The sequence below is a fragment of the Balaenoptera acutorostrata genome, chromosome 2, assembly GCF_949987535.1.
Source record: "Balaenoptera acutorostrata chromosome 2, mBalAcu1.1, whole genome shotgun sequence".
NCBI lineage: Eukaryota > Metazoa > Chordata > Mammalia > Artiodactyla > Balaenopteridae > Balaenoptera > Balaenoptera acutorostrata.
In genome coordinates this window covers 62797241-62809708 of record NC_080065.1, presented here as the reverse complement: position 1 = coordinate 62809708, position 12468 = coordinate 62797241, and the positions used below count along the sequence as shown (strand labels likewise).

Genomic DNA, 12468 nt, shown 5'->3' with positions numbered 1-12468 from the left:
TTCAGGAAGGTTAAATGAATTGCCCATCACAATGGGTAATTATGATAATAAGCAATTATGATAATTATCTGATAATATGCAAAAGAACTAGGATTTCAATCCAAGTCTTCTTACTCCAAGTCTAAAGCAGGTACCATGACATCACAGCTGCCTCCAATTTGGGGTTCACTTATACTACAAATAAATGGCCAGGTGAATAGCTACCATGAATCTACAACAAATTATGACAGTGATTTCTCATTTGCATGATTTACAGAGGGTTCACTTATCTACTCTGCCTTGAGGACCTTCCCTCCCCACCGCTCCCCTCCTCTTCCCTTCCCTTCTTTTCTTTTCTTTCTATTTAACATCCATCACCATAGCTGTTTTTATTTTTCGTGTGATGAGAACTTTTAAGATCTACACTCTTAGCAACTTTCAAGTATACAATACAGTATTATTAACTATAGTCACCATGCTGTACATCTCCATGACTTATTTTATAATTGAAAGTTTATACCTTTTGACTCCCTTTACCTATTTCCCCCATCCCCCTACCCCTCACCCCTCCCGTCCACCCCCCATCCCTGCCACTGGCAACCACCAATCTGTTCTCTGTGAGTTGTTTTTTGTTTTTGTTTTTAGATTCCATATATAAGTGAGATCATACGGTATTTGAATTTCTCTGACTTATTTCACTTAGCATAATGCCCTCAAGAGGACCTTTTCTTGATAGCTGCTTCCATTTTTGACACCAGCGAAGAATAAAATAAATTATGGAAGGAAATTTGAATACTGTGATTATTAGTGACAGTTCCATTAGAACAAAAAAAGTGTATATCACAGTAGTTCTCAAACTTTGCGACACACTAGAGGGATGTCTGGAGGGATCTTAAAACTCTTGATGCCCAGGTTGTATCCCATACCAAATAAATCAGAAATTCTGGGAGTAGGAGCCAGATACCAGTATTTTTAGGAGATGCCCAGATAATTCCAGTGTGCCCTAAAGTATTGGAACCACTAGTGATGTTGTTTCTAGGTACCTAAGGGAATATAGGTTGATTTTCTGTTCTTATCATTTGAATTTTTTTCTCTTCAGCTTTCACATTCAGCCTAATATTATCCTGTATTTTGCCTTATGCTTTAGTAATCCAATAACTTGTCATTTTCTAGTAAAACAGGTGAATGTAATTCATTCATAATTTCCCCAAACCAACACTACTGAAGAGTGAAGGGACTAAATGCAGACATCCTGCATTTAAGCTGCCTTGTCCTTTAAATGTTAAAATGTACGAAAGGAAAAGAAACAATTATTGAATGCCTACTACTTCACATATAGTATATTACTTAGCCCCAAAACTCTGAGAATTGGTTTTGGTCCTTAATTGGGGAGAAGAACTGGGCTATCAGCAATACTGGCACCAGGCAAAGCTGTGAGATAGGTAAAGTTAGTTTTCATTACTTTGCTGCCTTTTTTTTTTTTTTTTGGCCGCACTGAGTGGCTTGTGGGGATATTAGTTCCCCTACCAGGGATCAAACCTGGGCCCTTGGCAGTGAGAGTCCGGAGCCCTAACCACTGAACCGCCAGGGAATTCCCACCTTGCTGCCTTGTTGATGCCCTATCACCAGGTAACATATATCCAGTTTCATGGACACAGACTTACTATCATCTACATGCTAATGACTTGCAAGTTTACAGCTCTAGTCCAAATGCCTGCCTGACATCTCAAATTTAGCAAGTCTGAAACTGACCTTCTCATCTGCCTCCATCCCCAAAACCAGCTCTACTTTCAGCCTCCCTCATCTCAGTTGAGGGCAACTCTAATCCATTCCAATTGCTCATGCAAAAAACCTTGTAGTGATTCTTGACTCTCCTCTTTATCATACCCCACATCCAAACTGTCAGGAAATCCTGTGGGCTCTACTTTCAAAATGCACCCTGAATGTAACCTCCTCTCACTATTTTCACTGCTTTCACACTAGTCTGAACCACCATTATTTCTTGCCTGGATTATTGCAATAGCAATAATCTTAAATAGCCTCTGTTCCTGCCCTTGCCCTCCTATAGTCAATTATCAACACAGTAGCCCAACTGATTCTTCTAAATCATGAGTTAGGTCATATCACTCCTCTAATAAAAACAGTACAATGGCACCTCATCTCACTCCAGAATAAACCCCAAAATCTTTACAGAATCTATTATTACCTGTATCCCTATTACCTGTTACCTGTCTACCCTCATACCTAATACTCTCCCCCTTGCTCACTGCTTTCCAACTTTGCTGTGCCTCAAATCAGCGAGGCACACTCTGACCTGGAGGCCTTTTGCACTGGCTGTTCCTTCCTCCTCGAGGGTTCTTTAGCCAGATATCCTCTTGTCTAAACCCCCTTTTCTCCTTCAAGTCTTGGCTTAAATGTCACCTTCTTAATGAGGGCATATCCTGACGTCCCTATTTAAAACTGTAGCCTGATTATCCCTCCTACACCCTCTTTCCAATGCCCCATTGCTTTTCATAGTTTACTTACTTATTATGTTTATCATTCCCTAACATAAGTTTACTTACTTATTATGTTTATTGTCTACCTCTCCTGTGAAAACGTAAGTTCCATGAGGGCAGGAAACTTTTTCCCCCTCTGATGTATACCAAATGCCTCAAACAGTGCTTGGCACAGAGTAGGTGGTCAATAATCATTTGTTAAATGATCAAACTCAGTTTATATCATTTTCTCATTCTTTTATTCACATAGCAAGTTCACATAATCACATTAAAAGGTTGGGAGAAAAACTGCTTTTCTGAAGTTAATAGTTTAAAAATACTTTGTTTTCCCTTATTTCAATATTACACATGTAAGGACAAGTATATGAGCTTAACCACTTTTGATTTTATAAGCCTTATTTTCCTATGATATTTAATGGTTAAATTGGTTTATTAAAGCTTTCAGGACTTGTATTATAATATAAGAATATTTTGAATTTACATATTAGAATGCTTGCTAGGCTCCATTAATATTAAAAAATTCTAGCTTGTATTTCTGCTTTGGGAAATTAAGTTACTTTGTTAAATTTAATTTGTTTGATTAATATTTTTCAATTATATCTAAATCTAAGAAAAATCAATGGACAAAGGTAATAAACAACATATTAAGTTTTAGTATACTTGGATCTCTCTGAGTTCCTTTTGGTACTATCATTTGTGTTACTATGGTGAGTCTGCTTTTGTTGTTATTGGTTAGTATTTGTTACTTTCAAATTTCTAAAATTTCTCATTAGCACTGGCTATCTGTATTCTTCCCATTAGCTCTCACTGAGTTTCTTTATCTAGAAATCCACAAATTGAAAGGGGGAGTTTTGTTTTGTTTTTTTTTAAATTTTTTAAGAGTAGTTATTTGTTATTTCATTTTTTTTTAAAGCTTGATGGTATTCACATTGCTTAATTTTGTGTCATGCTTTATTTATTTATTTTATTTCTTTATTTATGGCTGTGTTGGGTCTTCGTTTCTGTGCGAGGGCTTCCTCTAGTTGCGGCAAGCGGGGGCCACTCTTCATCGCGGTGCGCGGGCCTCTCGCTATCGCGGCCTCTCTTGTCGCGGAGCACAGGCTCCAGACGCGCATGCTCAGTAATTGTGGCTCACGGGCCCAGCTGCTCCGCGGCATGTGGGATCTTCCCAGACCAGGGCTCGAACCCGTGTTCCCTGCATTGGCAGGCAGATTCTCAACCACTGTGCCACCAGGGAAGCCCCGAAAGGGGGAGTTTCTAGCAGAGATGATGACATAATATAACACAGTATGATAATTTCCATATTTTTCTGGGAAGTGAGATTTAGTACTACTTCAAATGACTTTGTAAGGACAGCATATAATGGAAGTGCCTAGTGTATGTCTGGTACATGATAAACTCACAATCAATACTTATTATTTATTATCATTATTAAAGTTAAGCCAAATTTCCAGAGCTGTGAAAATCACTAGTCCTACTTTCCTTACTTCGCTCTTTAAGATAAAGAGACCCTAAAAGGGAACAGGGTACACTGTGAGCATCCTTGAGAAAAAGCTAATGTTCACAGATCATATAGATGAATTTTGTTTGTTTTGCTTCCAAAGAAGTATTTGTCCTATGATTACTATGCACCCACATATAGTCACATATATAGTCCCAAGGCCTATGAATGGATATAACTGTGACTTATAAACAAAAAATTTTTTTGAGAAAGAGAATAGTGAAACATTTTTATAGTTCAATATTACAGAATACAGTCTGCTAACTTCAATTCAGAAGCTGCACAAACAGTAATGCACAGCTCAAAGGAAAGAACTCTGGGTTCTTGTGGTTTAGCATATTGGTTTCAAAGCACATTTTCTCTGAAAATATTCAAATTCTTCCAGTCTGATTCTACCACTGACTATTCAGGTTACCACTTTAAAAATGTAAGGCCAACCTCTGTTTTGGTGATAGTAAGAAAGGAAAATTAGAATTTTTCAGAAGGAATTCTAAGAAAGAAGTTTTCTGTGGTAGGGTTCCTCCTCCTCATAAAAAGCACACAAAACTATGTAAACAGTATCACAAGTGCTTAGCACATTGACCAAAGTCACCTGGAATTAATCTACCAGGAAACAGGTAAAATATACTAAGGGTAAAAGAGAGAGAGAAGGAGGGGATCAAGCAGGAGGGGAAGGAAGAGGGGAAAGAGGAGGAGGGAAAACTAAACTATAGTAGGCTCCTAGACAGAGCTTGCTTCCTATTTCTAACATACTGTAAATAACCAAACTCAATAACCACCCCCCAGAAAACCTTTATATGTCTTAAGAACAAATATTATTTTTAAATCCCTCAAATGTTCAAATATTTAATGTCTGAACAGATTAGGCACCCAGTACAAAACTTCAGACTGTGATTAAATGTTCTTTTTACAATCTACACTTAAATACAGTGAATTAAATGTATCAAATTAAGACTATTACTCTAATTTTAATGTAGTAATTTCCAAATTAATGCCTGACTTAAAGTTTTCTTTTTCATTTTCATTTATTATAAAAAAGTTTTTTAAATTTTCAAGAAAATTAAAAAATCACAACCCCAAGACTTTAACAGATTAATTTGTTAACATGTTCCTCTCCAATTATTTTACACACACATATATGAACATATATACTCAAACTGCATGCCTAAAATTTTTTAAATAAATTTGTTTATTTAATTTATTTATTTTTGGCTGTGTTGGGTCTTCATTGCTGTGCACGGGCTTTCTGTACTTGCGGTGAGTGGCGGCTACTCATCATTGTGTCACACGGGCTTCTCATTGCAGTGGCTTCTCTTGTTGTGGAGCACAGGCTCTCGACACAAAGACTTCAGTAGCTGTGGCACGGGCTCAGTAGTTGTGGCACACGGGCTTAGTTGCTCCGCGGCATGTGGGATATTCCTGGACCAGGGCTTGAACCTGTACCCCCTGCATTGCCAGGAGGATTCTTAGCCACTGCGCCACCAGGGAAGTCCCTACAATTTCTATATGATGGGAATTAAAGCACAGAGGCACCTCTGTATTTTTAGCTTTAGCTTTTTATATCTTTGCAAAATAAGATGTACAAAAATTTCAAAATTATTTGAGACAGTATTATCTGCAAGATTTAAAAATTTACATGTATCACTGAGAGAAATAACAGAAATAATGTAACCCCACAGATCTTAAACCAAGGGGATGTATGCTAAAAGAAAACTCAAGTTGGGAGTTCCCTGGTGGTCCAGTGATTAGGACTTGGCGCTTTCACTGCTGTCCCCTGGGTTCAATCCCTGGTTGAGGAACTAAGATCCCACAAGCCACATGGCTTGGCCAAAAAAGCCCTCAACCTTTCACCAAGGATTTAAGGTCCATTCTTTAAGAGAGAACCATGCATATATTCTCTTCAATTGTCTTTTTCCTTCCTGAGTTGCCTATTAATTTTAATTTATTTCAAAGATGAATGAGACAGAAGGCAGTCAAAAACCCTACACTCTACATAATCCTACAGATGTATAAAATTCGTACTTAGAGAATAATAAATTGAAATTATCTGCTTCTTAGTACAGAATGAAATATATCCTGATACAAAACACATTAACTAAACATCAGTTCAGGGACTTCCCTGGCGGTCCAGTGGTTAAGACTCCACACTTCCAATGCAGGGGGCACAGGTTTGATCCCTGGTTGGGGAACTAAGAGTCCACATGCTGCGTGGTGTGGCCAAAAAAAAAAAAAAATCAGTTCAAAGGTAAATTCCCAAAGCTCAGTTTATACATTCCTATTCTGATGATGAGTTGCATATTTTGTAAAAAGTCTTCCAGGTTCTTTAACAAGGAAAACTTTGTTTATACTCACACAAAGGAGGTAGGCCAAGAGGTTCTTTCGTTAGGTATTAGATCAAGTCAGCAAAAATATTTACTTTTGTAGACATGATACCAAACAGATTAATTTTGTTTTAGTTGAAGTATATAGTAAAGCACACAAACCTTAAGGGATAGTTGAATACATATGGTCTTAGAAAAGGAGGAAAAGGTTCTCCTGTGGTACCATTTTGGGTATTGTAATAATTTTTAAAATTCTACAATCTCAAATGTTACCATTTTAATATAGAATTGCATAAGAAGCCAGGATAATAAAGGAAGGTTACACCACTAGTGGGAAATATCAACTATTATATTATCACTATACTATCTCCTATATTATTGGAAGGAAAATATTTAATAAAGTCAGAAAGAGTTGTACAGGATATTATTTTATTTTCCTATCCTGGGAAAATGATCACTTCAATTACCTCCTCTGCCAAATGGCTCCAATTTTTTCTGAGCCCTAATCTTGATCCATTGCTGATTTCTTAAATTTCTTATAGCTCTAACAGTCTACGGCAGGAGTTTAAAATATTTTTAGCAACATAACCCTTTCACATGAAATATCAAACTTTTCCTTAAATCTTTGTTCTACAAATGCTGTACAGCTCTCTTATAATTTCTTCATATATATTCTATCACTAAAGTAAAAGAATAGGTAGCCTAAAGAAAAGGAAAAGTTAATAATAACCTTCATTTCTTTGGTTCTCCTGATTCCTTAGAAATACCTGTGTGAACACTGATATATACTGAAATTGTTACCAACTCCAAGACTGCACTCACAGTTTTCAGATAACAATTGTTTACTATTGATGAATTTTAAAAGATGGTTTCCATAAGAGGTCAGGCTCTAAAAATCATTATTATTATGTTTTCTTCCTAGTCTTATACATGCCTGAAAACCAGAAATAAAAAATTAAACATCCAGAAAATCTGCCAATCATAGGGAAAAAAATTAGTAAGAAGTTGTGATTTTGTAGTAGTTAACCCAAAATGATTTAAAATATATCCACATGCCTCCCCCTGCCCTAATAAATAAAAAACTCCATAAGTATCTGACTTTTGTTTAGATTATACTCTGTTAAAAGAACTTTGGTTTTAAAAATTAACAATCTATTTGTAAATTATTACTAACATAGTTATGAAAATACATTTAAATAGACATGACATAGAAGAGCATCTGATAACAAAGGATCTGGAATTTATACTAAATTAGCAAAAATAATTATTCTTGATGAGATGATCTCTTTCAGGGTTATATGCTATAAATGGGAGGGTAATAATGATTTGGTTTTAGTGATACTAAATTTGTTTTGAAGCTTCAAATAACATTAAAGGAAGGTTTGTGAAAGGAGCATGAGTTAAAAAAACCGTGCAAAACACTGAGCTAGAATAATTTATTAAACTATCATCTCTTATACAATAAAAGTCATTTATGTTAACTAATGTTATTAACCCATAAAAGCAAAAGCAGTCCAGACTTACTGATTCCTATTTTTTTCATAACTAGATCTGAATATGCTAACTGCTTATTTTAATATTCAGAAGACTTAATAAAAAGAGTTCAGTTCTAAGAGGAAATTTGACATAGTGCAAAAAGTATGTGCTTTGGGGACTTCCCTGGTGGCACAGTGGTTAAGAATCCGCCTGCCAGTGCAGGGGACACGGGTTCGAGCCCTGGTCTGGGAAGATCCCACATGCCGTGGAGTAACTAAGCCCATGCGCCACAACTGCCGAGCCTGCGCTCTAGAGCCTGTGAGCCACAACTACTGAGCCCACGTGCGACAACTACTGCTGAAGCCCGCACGCCTAGAGCCCGTGCTCCGCAACAAGAGAAGCCACTGCAATGAGAAGCCCGCGCGCTGCAATGAGTAGCCCCCACTGGCCGCAACTAAAGAAAGCCTGCGCACAGCAACAAAGACCCAACACAGCCAAATATAAATAAATAAATAAATTTATTAAAAAAAAAAAAAAAGAGTATGTGCTTTGAAGCCAGAAAGACCTGGACTGAAACTTAAACTGTGAAACTTAACTAAATTGTGTCTTCTTAGGCAATTTATGTGATTTCAAGGTGTATGAATCTTGGTATTCTGCTCTGCAAAACTTACTTTTCAGGGTTTCTGAGGATTAAATGTGTGATATGTAAGAGCCCACAGCACAGTAAACATATAGTATGCATGCAACAAATGTGGAGTCTCTCCTCTCACTTTCATTCTTACTTATTTCTCTAAAATGTGATGAAGCCTAGAGGCCTGGCTGCAAATAGCCTGTAATCGATTCAGAAATGATAGAAAAATAAGAAAAATCTTCATTACTAAATAAATGACAAGTGAAAAAAATCACACACACACTCTCCCTCATCTCCATACACAAAAAAAGCCACCTAACTTTAGGGAAGTTGGAAAGAACAAATGGCACCCACCCTTTGGATCCTGTGGAACTCAGTGAACCAAAAGGGAATATTCTTCATGGCTTTTAAGGCTATACCACTGACATGACCCTAAAATTCAAATCAAGATACCAAGCAATTATATTTTAGTTTACCTTAAGTGTATGAATATAATATTAAGGTAATCAAGTCTAGACATATTTGAAATTTCAACATTAATACCTAATGTTGAATTCGATCTCATAATGATTAACTTGTATGAATGCACTGTCATGTTTGGCATGACTGATTTAAAAATCACGTATATTACTGTCTAGAATATGTACAAAAATACTTTATATTAATGAAGCTTGACAAATAAATGCATTTTTAATATTAAAAAATCACATTAATATACTTGTAAGAATAAATCAAGTTTTCAGAGTAAGGTTTTTTTGTTTTTTAAAAAGTTTTATTTATTTATTTATTTATTTATGGCTGTGTTGGGTCCTCGTTTCTGTGCGAGGGCTTTCTCTAGTTGTGGCAAGTGGGGGCCACTCTTTTTTTTTTTTTTTTTTTTTTTTTTTTTTTTATTTTTTATTGATTAATTGATTGATTGATTGCTATGTTGGGTCTTCGTTTCTGTGCTAGGGCTTTCTCCAGTTGCGGCAAGCGGGGGCCACTCTTCATCGCGGTGCGTGGGCCTCTCACTATCGCGGCCTCTCTTGTTGCGGAGCACAGGCTCCAGACGCGCAGGCTCAGCAACTGTGGCTCACGGGTCCAGTTGCTCCGCAGCATGTGGGATCCTCCCAGACCAGGGCTCGAACCCGTGTCCCCTGCATTGGCAGGCAGACTCTCAACCACTGCGCCACCAGGGAAGCCCCCAGAGTAAGGTTTTTAATTAAATTCCAGAATATTCCCAAGACAATCTCTGGAACTCTAGTTTAGAACATGTATATTCTAAAAATGTAAATATCTGCTAAATGCTCATATTAACAGATAATTTTCATCCCTTAATCTAAAAATGCACTTGTATTATATAACATTCACAGGTAAGCAAGATTTATCTCTGCCTCTGTAGGCCACCATAATTTTCTTTAAAAAAGGAAAATGAATCCCTTGCTTTGGTTTCCTTATGGAATTTTTCTTTTTGATTTCCAATCTAATAATCATTGGAAATGTTTCTACATTCCTTACCAGCCCGATAGGTTGGGAGTCAAGCAGACTCTGAAAAACAGCATCCATTTATTTCAACAGAGATTAGAACCATATAACTTGTTACCTCCTTTACTCAAAGGTTTAGAGCTAAGACTAATAGCAACCTTGCTTTGGGACTTAAAATCTGGCTTCTTGCTATGTGATTATAATTATAAACTGTTAAAATAAAGTATTGGTTTTTACTAAAGGGAGAACTTCAATTTATCAGATTTCAGAATTTTAAACCGTAATGGCATTAGCATACTTGCAAAACCTACTAAGTTAATATTTTTGCCAAAAAGCCCTTGCCCAATGCCAGTAAATTATGGTTAACTAACCCTGCTATTAAATCTGCACATGATATAAAATTATGAAAATTGATCAAGTGTTGACAGTAGCTTCCAGCATGTGAAGCACTCATTTCTATACTGCCAAGTACAATAAGAAACAAAATTTCATTTACAAATGAAATACCCATTTCCTAATACTACTAAAATAATTATCTTTAATAGTACTTCACAGATGCTAGGAAAAACAAAAAGGCACAACAAAAAAATACTATAATGTGTAATTCAGTGACCCACCGCTTAAAGACAGAATACAGCAGAAGTGATAAGATGTCATATCCAAGAATGGGTTATAAAACAATGTGACGTCTATCTTGAATATTCTCATTCTCCCTTGGATTACTCACTCTGGGGAAGCCAGCTGCCATGTGAAGCAGCCCTGTGAGGAGCTCCATGTGTGTGAGCTTAGAAGTAGATCCTCCTCCCATCAAGTCTTCAGATATGACTGCAGCCCTGCACAAGAGCTTGACTGCAACCTCATGACCCAAAGGCACTCAGTTAAGCCCCACCAGGATTCTTGATGCATAGAAACAGTGAGATAGTTAACATATATAGCTTTTTAAAATATATATATATTTACAGCTTACTATCAAACTTTGTAATTATCTCAGCACGGAACACCACCAGTCTACAGACCACATTTTGAGTAGCAGTGCTTTAAAACAGCTGTTTTCTTCCTTCCTTCCTTCCTTCTACCCTTCCCTTCCCTCCTTCCTTCCTTCCTTCCTTTCCTTCTTTCCTTCTTCCTTTCTTTCTTTCTTTCCTTCTTCCTTTCTTTCCTTCTTTTGCCACCCCACGCAGCTTGTAGCATCTTAGTTCCCGGAGTCCTAACCACTGGACCACCAAGGAACTCCCCAACTGTCTTCATTTGAATAAAGGTGAAAACTGTAAACATACTAATAAACTGATCAACTAAATAAATTTTAAGCCAAATAACTTTTTCTCCTAGAATCTGTGCAAAAAAAATTAGGCAATATTTTTTATACTTAGTACAACTAAAATATAAACTTCCAAGAGGGCAAAAACTGGTACAGTGCTAGGTCACTGAACCTGTTATTTAATAAATGTATGCTGAATGAGTGGCTGATGGGCAGATTAATATACAGGAAGCAATAAAATTAATGGTAACACCTCAGTTAAGTCTTTTAAAATGCAATCAAAAGTTAGCATTTGGATCTTACAGTGTTTTACACGCATTATCTTATTCAATTTTCTGGAGAGATGAGGAAACAAAAGTGCAGGTTTAGTAAATATCTTAGATAAGGTCATAGAGATTTGCAACTATTTCAGATCTGGCTTCAAAGCCATCACACTTAACCACTACACTATAAATACAAAGAAAATGAAATAGAAAATTAGTAAAATTTAGAAAAAAAAGAAGAGTAGTTGTTCTGTAGACTGATATGGAAGTAACATCAAAGTGGTGTGAATGATAATAGATAAAATATCATACATTCACTGTAATAGAAAGCACAAGTTAGGGTCTAAATTTATTTATAAATGACATCATGGTCTTGAAAACTCTCTAAAAGCCTAGGAAGTCTTCAAATGAAGAATATGAAATAATAACAAGGAAACTAAAATAAAATTATGAAAATATGATGTTCATTCAGACTTTTCTAAAAACCAGGAATTTTTAAAAGAGTATCCTGAAATGTGAGAAACACTATACAAAGAAAAATACATTTGGGGATCAACTGCAGATCTTCCTAGTGATCCAAAGGGCAATTTCTTCAATAATCATAGCAACTAAAATAAACAGTTTGTTTTTACCAGGCATTGTCTTACCTAATAACTTATATAAAAATCAATTATCAAAATAAAAGGCCCTAGGGACCTCCCTGGTGGCACAGTGGATAAGACTCTGTACTCCCCAGTGCAGGGGGCCCTGGTTCGATCCCTGGTCAGGGAACTAGATCCCACATGCATGGCACAGCTAAGAGTTCGCATGTCGCAACTAAGGAGCCCTGGAGCTGCAACTAAGGAGCCCGCCTGCTGCAACTAAGACCCGGTGCAATCAAATAAATAAATATTTTTTTAAAAAAATAAAGTTAATTGTACTTTAATGACACTGAAAACAAAATGGGCACTGATTGTATCTTGAGACCAGAACCTTGTCCCCAGTAAATAAATAAATAAATAAATAAATAAATAAATAAATAAAAGGTCCTCTATTTCTCCCTAAAGTGACACATGAAATAAAGGGAAAGCATTATTC

General features: G+C 36.4%; 1 protein-coding gene across 1 annotated transcript in view; it reads right to left on the bottom strand.

The window, feature by feature from the left end:
* POLK (DNA polymerase kappa) overlaps positions 1-12468 on the bottom strand; it is a 78182-nt gene that overhangs the window by 48610 nt on the left and 17104 nt on the right. The gene's annotated exons all lie outside the window — the stretch shown is intronic.